The sequence below is a fragment of the Garra rufa genome, chromosome 1 (assembly GCF_049309525.1).
Source record: "Garra rufa chromosome 1, GarRuf1.0, whole genome shotgun sequence".
NCBI classification, from domain to species: domain Eukaryota; kingdom Metazoa; phylum Chordata; class Actinopteri; order Cypriniformes; family Cyprinidae; genus Garra; species Garra rufa.
The window spans coordinates 30201367-30207577 of NC_133361.1; positions in this window are offsets into that span (position 1 = coordinate 30201367).

Below are 6211 nucleotides of genomic sequence, written 5' to 3' on the forward strand. Positions count from 1 at the left end.
GCTTTTGAATTTTTTTTCTCTCTCCATAGGCTGAGGTTGACCAAACTGTTAGTGTCATCTGTTAACGCACATTATATAACGCTTTTTTAGGCAAGAACCAGATAAACTGTCTAAGGTGATCACAATTTAATAAAAAATTGTGCTTAATTTGTTCAGTTTGTGGTGTAAAATGGTCACATTAGCAATTAAAGAAAAAACACTTGAGCAAAACATGGTCAAGTCAGTGTCTTAATACTTTTTGGCCAAGTTTTATTGGTAATCCACTTGACTATATGAAGAATTTTTGGGTATAAATATCAGTTTAATTAATTTTGGTATCCCCATGTACATAAATGAACTATAGGGTCCTGCACCCACTTGTTAAAAAAAATATCAAAAATGATATCTGTCCCGCGAGATCTGACCGGTCTTGCGAGAAGGTGACCATATCATGGCAAAATATTTTGCAGTGTTTACATTAGAGCTGCTTGACTACTCCTTTAAATATTTATCCTTAAAATATCACGATCTCTGTTCAAACACCCATGCGATCTTATTCATGAATGACAAGGATTAAGCGGTGTCTATTGCCATATTACAACTGCTCACGCGCTCCACTGACGCTTACGATGTGAGTTATTGAAGACATTCAAATCTGCATTCTTACTGCTGCAGTTTCAGAAAGCAACACAGTCTTTTAAACCACATAATCATCATTATTTCTTTGTTACAGACATTTAAATAACATAAGTACTGGGATAAAAGCTTATAGTTGGGTACAACACTTTTTGTCTACAATAGCGATCAAAACGCGAAAGTATCTTCTAACACGTAGAGTAACGTTTATTCTCTTCCGCCAGGAGGTGGCGACAACTGCACGTTTTAAAAAAGTATTTGTCATTGAATTAAACATTTAAGAGATTCCAATAGTGAAACAAGACTTTATTAATTGAGACACTGGCTCCTTCATTTTTGTAAAATTTTGTTCAAATATAGACTTAAGCAATGAACATTCTGTCAGAAACACTAGTAAATTACGTAATTTTGTTTAGATTTCTATTCCTTTTTTTCTTCAGAATGGAGATCTCCAGTTTATAAAAGAAAATTGTTTTTCAATTTATCCAGAATCATGCAGCATTAGTTTACATGTTTATATAATAGAATATAATTCATTAAAATAGAAGTTTAATTTCATAAAGTACAAGTTCATATCAAAATGCACCTACATTTTTGTTGAATAAAATACAATTTTCCCCTATATATTTCATCACTGAGGATTTCTTTAAACTAGTTTAAAAATCTTGTCTCGTCTCGTTCTCGTGAACCCATTCTCGTGTCTCGTCTCGTCTCGTGAGATAAGTGTCTCGTCACACCCCTACTAATTTATGCTGTCTAAACCAAAGGAAAAACATGTGGAAGCTGCTAAATCATATAGAGAAGGACTTAGTATGCAGGAAATGGCAAAATATTTTGACGAACTAAAGTTGATAGTTGGTAAAGATAAGTACGAGCAGTATTAATTAAGATATTAGCCTAATATTTCACCTACCTGACCGGAAATGATAAGAACAAACACAAATGTTGTCAAGATTCTTGCCCTGGCCCACCACAAATGCATTATTTTGTTTCTCAGATAGTTTTTTTTTTTTTTTTTTTTTTTTTTCTCACTTGTCTCCTTGATGTGTTATAACTTTTGGCAGTCTAAAGTACTCAACAAATGTCTTTCCCAGTCTCACCGATTAGTACAGCCCAAAACATGACAATAATTGACCATTTTCTAGCAATAATCAGCAAAATATGCAAGTTTCATTCAGTTTAGTGGCATTGTGAAAACACTCTATAGTGAGGTGTAGTGTATTCTGAATACAAATTATACAAACAGTGTGCATGCCACTTGACAAGAGCATTTACCACTATGGCTATGCTAACCAGCCAAACATTTGAAATATGCCAAATGTTCTTTTGCATATTTTGTATTTTGTTTTGGTATTTGTCCCATTGTTTCACTGTGGTGCTTTGGCGATCATTATAGTCCTGTTTTATGTACATATGTTTACCTTTATCTTTTACATTTTATATACAAAAAAATAGTACATCATATTGGGCACAAATAACTAATCTAAGTTATTATACTAAGAAAAAAAGAAAAATATATTTAAACTGACTGTTTAAGGGACTTTTACAAGTGAAAAGCATCTTGGCAAAATTGTGCTTCCGGTAGTGCGTTTTAAGTTCCTTATTGTTTCTGGCTTCAAACAGCCTTTGTCACGCACTTACTAGTCACGCTCTGGCTGACGTAATCACGTTATTGCTGGAGGTTTCCAGAAAATACCACCAGAGGCCGTGATTCATCAGTTTTTTAGTTTAAAAACAAATCGCTACCATAGAGATATATCAAATATTAGTTTTGAATACGACGACCTATGACATTGTGCGGTGTGAATAATAGTATTTTTTCTTGAGAAGATGGTTTTTATATAAAACAATTTAACTACAAATATACGGGAATTAATCATGTAAAAAGAAAAAAAAAACATACATTGTGAACAATAATGTTAAGTGTTAGTGTACAGAAATTAAACTGAACATGTAATGTTCTTAGAATTTCGTTCAGATGTCATATTTTAATCATAAACAGGGGCATCGCATATCATTTTGATAGAAAGGTATGTAATGGACTATTATTAACTATTAGTATGAAAATATTTGCAGAACTGTCAATACATTGTTGACCAATTACCAAGCAATGCTTAATTTGTTCAGTTTGTGGTGTAAAATGGTCACATTAGCAATTAAAGAAAAAACACTTGAGCAAAACATGGTCAAGTCAGTGTTGTAATAATTTTTGGTCCAAAGTTTTCTTGGTAATCCACTATATGAAGAATTTTGGGGTATTTGGGTATTTTTGGGTTTTGTTATCCCCATGTACATAAATGAACTATAGGGTCCTGCACCCAGTAGTAAAAAAAATATCAAAAATTATATCTGTCTTTTGGTTTGACTGTGTATCTTGTGTATCCTGTTCACAAAAATGTTGTAAAGTAATTACAATACATATAATAAATGGTCAATCTGTGGCTAATCTTGCAAATGTAAATTATTGTCTCCTGTCCCCAGTGCTGAAAAGGTAAATGTCACAATGACAGTGCTGACAATGGCTCTGGAACATTGTGGTTGTATGTATCTTGTATAACCAATAAAGGCTGTGTTTTCTCTTTTTGACTCTTGCCAGATAATACTTCACTCCAGATATCAGAGGAAGACTGGGATCACCTGTCAGCATTTTGACAGCATGGGAGAAGAGGTGTTAGAAAAAGGGTCTCTGATTGCTGCTGATCTGTTTGTTCTAATGCTTCCTGTAACAAAGGAGAAGGTACAGGCAAATTACCATCAGAAAAGTCAGTACTTAGGACAAGTGTAAAAGAGACTTCAGCATTACTAGCTATGCCACTATTTGGTCTTTGACAATAGCAATCATTAGGGAAAACAATGAGTTCTGAGATCTTTAATGAAACATCACAAACAGGCATAGGACATGTCATGTGCAATTTATTTCGCGCTGCCTATATAATTTCACCACAAGGTGGCAGCAATATTGTTTCTTTTTCTGTTTGAGTGAGTCACTACATTAACTTAAAATATAATACCTTTAATTATTATTTTTCATTGCAGATATGCCAGTCAGTATATACATCAATATTAGAGTTTGTGTTAAACAAATTTTAAATGAATTACTCTGTATCCATGAACAGAGATTATTTGATTAAATGAGGGCAATATGTTTTACTTCTGTCATGCAATATTTCCATTTTGTTCTATGCCTGCATCTATAACCCTAAGAGCATCAATACAAAGTTTTACCCCAATTGATTGATATAATTTACTCAAAGGCTTGAATGCCTTTTGATAATTCATCCCATGAACACTTTAAAGTTACAAAACAGCACTAACTGAGAAAGTCTAGAAACAGTTTCACCTTTAACGTTCATTGAAACTTTCCAATGGACAAAAAGTTTTTTTTATTTATTTTTTTTTTATAATGGTTCTTTAGATCATTAAAATGTTCTTTACATTAAAAAAATGTTCCAAAGGTTTCTTGGGGAACCCAAAGTGGTTCTTCACTGACCAAACCAGGGCCCATGGGCCAAATTTTTTTTATAGAAATGTAAAGTAAATTTGATTAAAAACTAATTCAAAATAAAACGACTGTTATTTACTTTTTTATTTTATGTATTTCTTTTTTTGTACATTTATGTTATATATTTTGTGTGTGTGTGTGTGTGTGTTTTTTTTTTTTTTTTTTTTTTTTTTTACAGTAAATAGTTGGATATAATCAGTGTTGGGAAAAGATACTTTTTAAAAGTAATGCATTACAATATTGTGTTACTCCCTAAAAAAGTAACTAATTACATTACTTGGTTACTTTTTATGGAAAGTAATTAGAGCTGAAAAACGATTAGTTGCGATTAATCGATTCAGAATAAAAGTTTATGTGTGCACTGTATATTTATTATGTATATATATATATATATATATATATATATATACACACATGCATAAATATATTAAGTAAAAATATTTATATATAATATAAATTGTGTTTACATACAAATAAATACATAAGTATTTTTTTAAATATATACATAATGTGTATGTGTATATATATATATATATATATATATATATACACACACACACACACACACACACACAAATAAAAAATACACAGTACACACACATAGTGTGCATACATAAACTTTTATTTTGAATCGATTAATCGCAACTAATCGTTTTGCAGCTCTAAATGTAATGCGTTGCGTTACTTTTCAAATCTGGGCAGAGCATGCTTGTTTGTTTTAAATATAAAAAGTTATATTTTTAGCAAATGTAACAGCTCTTGAAAGGCCTGTGAAAGACTGAAGGAAAAGTAAATTCATGTCTGTACAGTAGACCGCAGAAGAAGAAAGCTCAACATTTTTCAGCAATGAAAAACAGATTTGAGTTTATCTTGAGTAATTTTAGCTTATTAGTATGATTGAACTGGATCATTGAAGGTCAGCAGCAAGGACAATGGTTAATAAAATGGGATTAAATACAAAAAGTATTTAACATATTTAATTATTGCAGGTTTGCGACATATTCGGATTTGCATTTCACTGTGTTTATTCAATTTTTTGTCCATGCGTTAACCCCAACACTGGATATAATGCAACATTTACTTTTGGCCTAAGCCCCTCAGTCAAGTTTGATTTTTGGCTCTGTTCTATGGCATTTTATTTCCAAAAGTGTTGTCTCATTTAGAAAAGTGTTTTTTGCTTTCTTATAATGAAAGTCAGTATGAGATCCAATATTCTTTAAAACATGAGGTTGACTTTAAGGTGAACTATCCCTTTAAAAGCATCTATACCATAAAATGAACGTGAATAATGAATGTAGTCGGAAAGATTACCAGCTAATGTTCAGGCTGTGAAAACACATGGATTCTGAAACCCTCAATAATCTCTAACAGGTTAATTAGTGTATTGATCACTCAAGCAGTGATCCAATTTAAAGATCTGAAATTCCTATATTTGCAGGATAGGTTTACACAACACGCATAAACACCCTCGCGCAAACGCGTTTCAATAATTCAAAACAAAAACCACCCAGTCGTCGCCTCTCATTATGCAACAGTGCTCAGTCATGCTCCTGGAGGCCCGTGTAAAAGATCACTTTTGAGCTCATCTCAGATTCTTCCCTGGTACAAGAGCACCTGGCTCATAAGCTGCTAATTTTGCTGCCAGATGGCACCTCTCACAGAACACCTGTTCATCATCGGGATTCCTTTACATTGCTGAAACTCTGTCTGCTTGAATAGTAAAATGATTGTAATAATTTCATATCCGCTTATTATCCCGTCTTTGCGAGAGCAAACGTTTATGCCTACAAATGTGCCATGGCTCTCTGCCAAAATGTCTCCCTGGGTCACCCTGCACTTTTCTGCGGTGACAGTGTCTGTCAAATAGCATCATAAACGCTTTTGTTTAGGGGCCGCTCATCACCATTTCTCACTCACCTGTCAGCTGTGTCACAAATTTCCCAGGTGTCCAGTACTTGCAAAGCATTTCACTTTTTTTTTTTTTATAGGTGTGTTTGACATACCATGCTTCATACGCACATTCACACCTTCTAAACTGCGGGGTTTCCTGCTGAAATGTGACTACACTTTTAAGCACTCAGCACTAAAAATCCT